Raw genomic sequence first — 9,384 nt, 5'->3', positions numbered from 1 at the left:
AGTAAAGAGACTTGCCGGTAACAAGATTGAACGAGGTATGGGGATACCGACGATCGAATCTCGGGCAAGTAACATACCGATAGACAAAGGGAATTGAATACGGGATTGATTGAATCTCCGACATCGTGGTTCATCCGATGAGATCATCGTGGAACATGTGGGAGCCAATATGGGTATCCAGATCCCGCTATTGGTTATTGGCCGGAGAGGTGTCTCGGTCATGTATGCATGGTTCCCGAACCCGTAGGGTCTACACACTTAAGGTTCGGTGACGCTAGAGTTATGGGAAATAGTATGTGGTTACCGAAGGTTGTTCGGAGTTCCGGATGAGATCCCGGACATGACGAGGATCGGTATATTGGACGAAGGGTATTGGAGTCCGGAATTGTTCCGGGGGTACCAGGCTATGGCCAGCATGTCCGAAAGGGGTTTCGGAGGCCCCGGCAAGCGTTGGGGGGCCTTATGGGCCAAGGGGAAGGGGCAAACCAGCCCACTAAGGGGCTGTGCGCCCCTCCCAACCCCTCTCACGTAACCAGGAGAGGTGGGGGCGCCACCCCTAGGGCAGCCGCCCCTCCCGGCTTGGGGGGCAAGTTTCCTAGGGGGTGGGGGCGCCCAAACCCATCTAGGGTTTCTCCTGGCCGCTGCCTCCTCCTCTAGATCCATCTAGAGGGGCCAGCCCCCTCTCCCCTTCCCTCTATATATAGTGAGGGGGTGGGAGGGCAGCCACACCCTTCCCTTGGCCCAGCCCTCTCCTCCTCCAACTCCTCCTCCTCCTCCGTAGTGCTTAGCGAAGCTCTACCGGAGAACCACGAGCTCCATCGCCACCATGCCGTCGTGCTGCTGGAGTTCTCCCTCAAATTCTCCTCTCCCCTTGCTGGATCAAGAAGGAGGAGACGTCCCCGGGCTGTACGTGTGTTGAACGCGGAGGCGCCGTCCGTTCGGCGCTAGATCGGATCTTCCGCGATTTGAATCGCCGCGAGTACGACTCCATCAACCGCGTTCTTGTAACGCTTCCGCTTAGCGATCTTCAAGGGTATGAAGATGCACTCCCTCTCTCTCGTTGCTAGCATCTCCTAGATTGATCTTGGTGACATGTAGGAAAATTTTGAATTATTACTATGTTCCCCAACAGTGGCATCATGTGCTAGGTCTATGCGTAGATTCTATGCACGAGTAGAACACAAAGTAGTTGTGGGCAATGATTTGTTCAATTTTCTTACCGTTACTAGTCTTATCTTGATTCGGCGGCATTGTGGGATGAAGCGGCCCGGACCGACCTTACACGTACTCTTACGTGAGACAGGTTCCACCGACTGACATGCACTTGATGCATAAGGTGGCTAGCGGGTGTCTGTCTCTCCCACTTTAGTCGGATCGAATTCGATGAAGAGGGTCCTTATGAAGGGTAAATAGCAATTGGCATATCACCGTTGTGGCTTTTGCGTAGGTAAGAAACGTTCTTGCTAGAAACCCATAGCAGCCACGTAAAACATGCAACAACAATTAGAGGACGTCTAACTTGTTTTTGCAGGGTATGCTATGTGATGTGATATGGCCAAAAGGATGTGATGAATTATATATATGTGATGTATGAGATTGATCATGTTCTTGTAATAGGAATCACGACTTGCATGTCGATGATTATGACAACCGGCAGGAGCCATAGGAGTTGTCTTAATTTATTGTATGACCTGCATGTCAATGAAAAACGCCATGTAATTACTTTACTTTATTGCTAACCGTTAGCCATAGTAGTAGAAGTAATAGTTGGAGAGACAACTTCATGAAGGCACGATGATGGAGATCATGGTGTCATGCCGGTGATGAAGGTGATCATGTCGCGCCTCGAAGATGGAGATCAAAAGGCGCAAGATGATATTGGCCATATCATGTCACTTTATGATTTGCATGTGATGTTTGTCATGTTTACATCTTATTTGCTTAGAACGACGGTAGCATAAATAAGATGATCCCTCACTAAAATTTCAAGGGATGTGTTCCCCCTAACTGTGCACCGTTGCGAAGGTTCGTTGTTTCGAAGCACCACGTGATGAACGGGTGTGATAGATTCTAACGTTCGCATACAACGGGTGTAAGCCAGATTTACACATGCGAAACACTTAGGTTGACTTGACGAGCCTAGCATGTACAGACATGGCCTTGGAACACAAGAGACCGAAAGGTCGAACATGAGTCGTATAGTAGATACGATCAACATGGAGATGTTCACCGATGATGACTAGTCCGTCTCACGTGATGATCGGACACTGCCTAGTTGACTCGGATCATGTATCACTTAGATGACTAGAGGGATGTCTATCTGAGTGGGAGTTCATTAAATAATTTGATTAGATGAACTTAATTATCATGAACATAGTCAAAAGGTTTTTGGAAATTATGTCGTAGCTTACGCTTTAGTTCTACTAAGATATGTTCCTAGAGAAAATTTAGTTGAAAGTTGATAGTAGCAATTATGCGGACTGGGTCCGTAAACTGAGGATTGTCCTCATTGCTGCACAGAAGGCTTATGTCCTTAATGCACCGCTCGGTGTGCTGAACCTCGAGCGTCGTTTGTGGATGTTGCGAACATCTGACATACACGTTTTGATGACTACGTGATAGTTCAGTGCGTAATGTTAAACGGTTTTGAATTGAGGCACCGAAGACATTTTGAAACGTCGCGGAACATATGAGATGTCCAAGAGCTGAAATTGGGATTTTAGGCTCGTGCCCACGTTAAGAGGTGTGAGACCTCCGACAAGTTTCTTAAGCCTGCAAACTAAGGGAGAAAACCTCAATCATTGAGCATGTGCTCGGATTGTTTGAGTACTACAATCGCTTGAATCGAGTGGGAGTTGTCTTCCAGATGAGATAGTGATGGTTCTACAAAGTCATTGCCACCAAGCTACTAGAGCTTCGTGATGAACTATAACATATCAGGGATAGATATGATGATCCTTGAGCTATTCGCGATGTTTGACACCGGAAAGTGAAAATCAAGTAGGAGCATCAATTGTTGATGGTTAGTAAAACCACTAGTTTCAAGAAGGGGAAGGGCAAGAAGGGATACTTCATGAAACGGCAAATCAGTTGCTGCTCTAGTGAGGAAACCCAAGGTAGAATCCAAACCCGAGACTAAGTGCTTCTGTAATGAGGGGAACGGTCACTGAAGCAGAACTACCCTAGATACTTGGTAGATGAGAAGGCTGGTATGGTCGACAGAAGTATATTGGATATACATTATATTAATGTGTACTTTACTAGTACTCCTAGTAGCACCAGGGTATTAGATACCGGTTCGGTTGCTAAGTGTTGGTAACTCGAAATAAAAAGCTACGGAATAAATGGAGACTAACTAAAGGTGAGATGACGATATGTGTTGGAAGTGTTTCCAAGGTTGATGTGATCAAGCATCGCATGCTCCCTCTACCATCGAGATTGGTGTTAAACCTAAATAATTGTTATTTGGTGTTTGCATTGAGCATAGACATGATTGGATTATGTTTATCGCAATATGGTTATTCATTTAAGGAGAATAATGGTTACTTTGTTTATTTGAATAATACCTTCAATGGTCTTGCACCTAAAATGAATGGTTTAGTGAATCTCGATCGTAGTGATACACATGATCATGCCAAAAGATATAAGATAGTAATATTAGTACCACATACTTGTGGCACTGCCATTTGAGTCATATTGGTATAAAACGCATGAAGAAGCTCCATGTAGATGGATCTTTGGACTCACTCGTTTTTGAAAAGATTGAGACATGCGAACCATGTCTATTGGTATATATGCATGAAGAAACTCCATGCAGATGGATCGTTTGGACTCACTTGATTTTGAATCACTTGAGACATGCAAATCATACCACATGGGCAAGATGACTGAAAGGCCTCGTTTTCAGTGAGATGGAACAAAAGAGCAACTTGTTGGAAGTAATACATTTGATGTGTGCAATCCAATGAGTGCTGAGGCACGCAGTGAATATCATTATGCTCTTACTTCACAGATGATTTGAGTAGATGCTAAGTACATTTACTTGATGAAACACAAGTCTGAATTATTGAAAGGTTCAAGTAATTTCAGAGTGAAGTTGAAGATCGTCGTGACAAGAGGATAAAATGTCTATGATATGATCATAGAGATGAATATCTGAGTTACGAGTTTGGCACACAATTAAGACATTGTGGGAATTGTTTCACGACTAATACCGCCTGGAACACCATAGTGTGATGGTGTGTCCGAACATCATAACTGCACCCTGTTGGATATAGTGCATACCATGATGTCTCTTATCGAATTACCACTATCGTTTATGGGTTAGGCATTAGAGACAACCGCATTCACTTTAAATAGGGCACCACGCAATTCCGTTGAGACAACACCGTATGAACTATGGTTTAGAGAAACCTAAGCTGTCGTTTCTTATAGTTTGGGGCTGCGATGCTTATGTGAAAAAGTTTCAGGTTGATAAGCTCAAACCCAAAGCGGATAAATGCATCTTCATAGGACACCCAAAAATAGTTGGGTATACCTCCTGTCTCAGATCCGGAAGCAAAAGGAATTGTTTCTAGAATCGGGTCCTTTCTCGAGGAAAAGTTTCTCTTGAAAGAATTGAGTGGGAGGAGACTTGATGAGGTTATTGAACCATCACTTCAACTAGTGTGCAGCAGGGCACCGGAAGTTGTTCCTGTGGAGCCTACACCAATTGAAGTGGAAGTTGAGGATAGTGATCATGAAACTTCAGATCAAGTCACTACCAAACCCCGTAGGTTGACAAGGATGCGTACTACGTCATAGTGGTACGGTAATCATGTCTTGGAAGTCATGTTGCTAGACAACAATGAACCTACAAGCTATGGAGAAGCGATGGTGGGCCCAGATTCTGACGAATGGCTCGAGGCCATAAAATCCGAGAGAGGATCCATGTATAAAAACAAAGTATAGACTTTGGAAGAACTACTTGATGGTCGTAAGGCAGTTGGGTGCAGATGGATTTTAAAAGGAAGACGGACAATGATGGTAAGTGTCACCATTAAGAAAGCTCGACTTGTCGTTAAGATGTTTTCTGACAAGTTCAAGGAGTTGACTACGATGAGATTTTCTCACTCGTAGCGATGCTAAAAGTCTGTTGGAATTATATTAGCAGTTACTGCATTATTTATGAAATCTTGCAGATAGGATGTCAAAAACATTGTTTCCTCGACGATTTTCTTGAGGAAAGGTTGTATGTGATACAACCAGAAGGTTTTGTCAATCCTGAAAGATGCTAACAAGTATGCAAAGCTCCAGCAATCCTTCTAAGGACTGGAGTAAGCATCTCGGAGTTGGAATGTACGCTTTGATGAGATGATCAAAGATTTTAGGTTTTTACAAAGTTTATGAGAAACTTGTATTTCCAAAGAAGTGAGTGGGAGCACTATAGAATTTTTGATGAGTATATGTTGTTAACATATTGTTGATCAGAAATGATGTAGAATCTCTGGAAAGCATACAGGGTTATTTGAAAAGTGTTTTTCAATGGAAAAATCTGGATTAAGCTACTTGAACATGGAGCATCAAGATCTATAAGGATAGATAAAAAATGCTTAATAGTACTTTCAAATGAATACATACCGTGACAAGATTTTGAGGAGTTCAAAATAGATCAGCAAAGAAGGAGTTCTTGGCTGTGTTACAAGGTGTGAGTATTGAGTAAGACTCAAGACCTGACCACGGCAGAAGAGAGAGAAAGGACGAAGGTCGCCCCCTATGCTTTAGACGTAGGCTCTACAATATGCTATGTTGTGTACCGCACCTGAAGTGTGCCTTGCCATGAGTTAGTCAAGGGGTACAATAGTGATCCAGGAATGGATCACATGACAGCGGTTGAACTTATCCTTAGTAACTAGTGGATTAAGGAATTTTCTCGATTATGGAGGTGGTAAAAGAGTTCATCGTAAAGGGTTACGTCGATGCAAACTTTGACACTAATCCGGATGACTCTGAGTAGTAAACCGGATTCGTATAGTAGAGCAGTTATTTGGAACAGCTCCAAGTAGCGCATGGTAGCTGCATCTACAAGATGACATAGAGATTTGTAAAGCACACACGGATCTGAATATTGCAGACCCATTGACTAAAACCTCTCTCGTAAGCATAACATGATCAAACCCTAGAACTCATTGAGTATTAATCACATGGTGATGTGAACTAGATTATTGACTCTAGTAAACTCTTGGGTATTAGTCACATGGCGATGTGAACTTTGAGTGTTAATCACATGGTGATGTGAACTAGATTATTGACTCTAGTGCAAGTGGGAGACTGTTGGAAATATGCCCTAGAGGCAATAATAAAATGGTTATTATTGTATTTCCTTGTTCATGATAATTGTCTATTGTTCATGCTATAATTGTATTAACTGGAAACCGTAATACATGTGCGAATACATAAACCACAACATGTCCCTAGTGAGCCTCTAGTTGACTAGCTCGTTGCTCAATAGATGGTTATGGTTTCCTGACCATGGACATTGGATGTCATTGATAACGGGATCACATCATTAGGAGAATGATGTGATGGACAAGACCCAATCCTAAGCATAGCACAAGATCGTGTAGTTCGTTTGCTAAGAGCTTTTCTAATGTCAAGTATCGTTTCCTTAGACCATGAGATTGTGCAACTCCCGGATATCGTAGGAATGCTTTGTGTGTACCAAACGTCACAACGTAACTCGGTGGCTATAAAGGTGCACTACAGGTATCTCCGAAAGTGTCTGTTGGGTTGGCACGAATCGAGACTGGGATTTGTCACTCCGTATGACGGAGAGGTATCTCTGGGCCCACTCGGTAATGCGTCATCATGATGAGCTCAATGTGACTAATGAGTTAGCCACGGGATCATGCGTTACGAAACGAGTAAAGAGACTTGCTGGTAACAAGATTGAATGAGGTATGGGGATACTGACGATCGAATCTCGGGCAAGTAACATACCGATAGACAAAGGGAATTGAATACGGGATTGATTGAATCTCCAACATCGTGGTTCATCCGATGAGATCATCGTGGAACATGTGGGAGCCAATATGGGTATCCAGATCCCGCTATTGGTTATTGGCCGGAGAGGTGTCTCGGTCATGTATGCATGGTTCCCGAACCCGTAGGGTCTACACACTTAAGGTTCGGTGACGCTAGAGTTGTTATGGGAAATAGTATGTGGTTACCGAAGGTTGTTCGGAGTCCCGGATGAGATCCCGGACATGACGAGGAGCTCCGGAATGGTCCGGAGGTGAAGATCGGTATATTGGACGAAGGGTATTGGAGTCCAGAATTGTTCCGGGGGTACCAGGCTATGGCCAGCATGTCCGAAAGGGGTTTCGGAGGCCCCGGCAAGCGTTGGGGGGCCTTATGGGCCAAGGGGAAGGGGCAAACCAGCCCACTAAGGGGCTGTCCGCCCCTCCCAACCCCTCTCACGTAACCAGGAGAGGTGGGGGCGCCACCCCTAGGGCAGCCGCCCCTCCCGGCTTGGGGGGCAAGTTTCCTAGGGGGTGGGGGCGCCCAAACCCATCTAGGGTTTCTCCTGGCCGCCGCCTCCTCCTCTAGATCCATCTAGAGGGGCCGGCCCCCTCTCCCCTTCCCCTATATATAGTGAGGGGGTGGGAGGGCAGCCACACCCTTCCCTTGGCGCAGCCCTCTCCTCCTCCAACTCCTCCTCCTCCTCCTCCGTAGTGCTTAGCGAAGCTCTGCCGGAGAACCATGAGCTCCATCGCCACCATGCCATCGTGCTGCTGGAGTTCTCCCTCAACTTCTCCTGTCCCCTTGCTGGATCAAGAAGGAGGAGACGTCCCCGGGCTGTACGTGTGTTGAACGCAGAGGCGCCGTCCGTTCGGCGCTAGATCGGATCTTTCGCGATTTGAATCGCCGCGAGTACGACGCCATCAACCGCGTAACGCTTCCGCTTAGCGATCTTCAAGGGTATGAAGATGCACTCCCTCTCTCTTGTTGCTAGCATCTCCTAGATTGATCTTGGTGACACGTAGGAAAATTTTGAATTATTACTACGTTCCCCAACAATTAGACGATAGTATTCGGACACCGGAATGGTTTCGGATATTTATCGGAGTACCGAGGGGTTACCGGAACCCCCCGGGGAAAGTAATGGGCCAACATGGGCCATAGGGGAGAGAGAGGGAAGCCCACAAGGGGTGGCGCCCCCCATGGGCAGTCCGAATTGGACAAGGGGAAGGGGCGCGACCCCCCTTTCCTTCTCCCTCTCCCTCTCCTTTCCCCTTTCCCCCTCCGAAAGAAGGAAGGGGGGCCGACTAGGACTAGGAGTCCAAGTCGGTTTCCTCCCACTTGGCGCGCCCCCTAGGTCCGGCCTCCTCCCTCTCCTCCTTTATATATGGGGGCAGGGGGACCCCAAAACACATCAATTGTTTCTTAGCCATGTGCGGTGCCCCCCTCCACCGTTTACTCCCCCGGTCATATTGTCGTAGTGCTTAGGTGAAACCCCTGTGCGGATCACTTCATGATCACTGTCACCACGCCGTCGTGCTGACGAAACTCTCCCTCGACACTTTGCTGGATCAAGAGTTCGAGGGACGTCATAGAACTGAACGTGTGCTGAACTCGGAGGTTCCGTACTTTCGGTACTTGATCGGTTGGATCGCGAAGACGTTCGATTACATCAACCACGTTAAACTAACGCTTCCGCTTTCGGTCTACGAGGGTACGTGGACGCACTCTCCCCCTATCGTTGCTATGCATCTCGTAGATAGATCTTGCGTGATCGTAGGAATTTTTTTTAAATTCCATGCTACGTTCCCCAACAGTGGTATCAAAGCCAGGTCTATGCGTAGATGATATGCACGAGTAGAACACAAAGAGTTGTGGGCGATGATATTCATACTGCTTACCACCAACGTCTTATTTTGATTCGGCGGTATTGTTGGATGAAGCGCCCGAACCAACCTTACATGACCACGTTCATGAGACCGGTTCCACCGACAGACATGCAACTAGTTTTGCATAAAGGTGGTTGGCGGGTGTCTGTTTCTCCAACTTTAGTTGAATCAAATTGGACTATGGCCGGTCCTTGTTTTAGGTTAAAACATCAAACTTGACGAAACATCGTTGTGGTTTTGATGTGTAGGTAAGAACGGTTCTTACTAGAAGCCCGTAGCAGCCACGTAAAACTTGCAACAACAAAGTAGAGGACGTCTAACTTGTTTTTGCAGGGCATGTTGTGATGTGATATGGTCAAGACATGATGTGATATACGTTATTGTATGAGATGATCATGTTTTGTAAAAGTTATCGGCAGCTGGCAGGAGCCTTATGGTTGTCGTTTTATTGTATGAGATGCACATGCCATGTAATTGCTTTACTTTATCACTATGC

Source organism: Triticum aestivum, chromosome 2D (assembly GCF_018294505.1).
Source record: "Triticum aestivum cultivar Chinese Spring chromosome 2D, IWGSC CS RefSeq v2.1, whole genome shotgun sequence".
NCBI classification, from domain to species: domain Eukaryota; kingdom Viridiplantae; phylum Streptophyta; class Magnoliopsida; order Poales; family Poaceae; genus Triticum; species Triticum aestivum.
Note: the sequence above shows the minus strand (reverse complement) of the source record.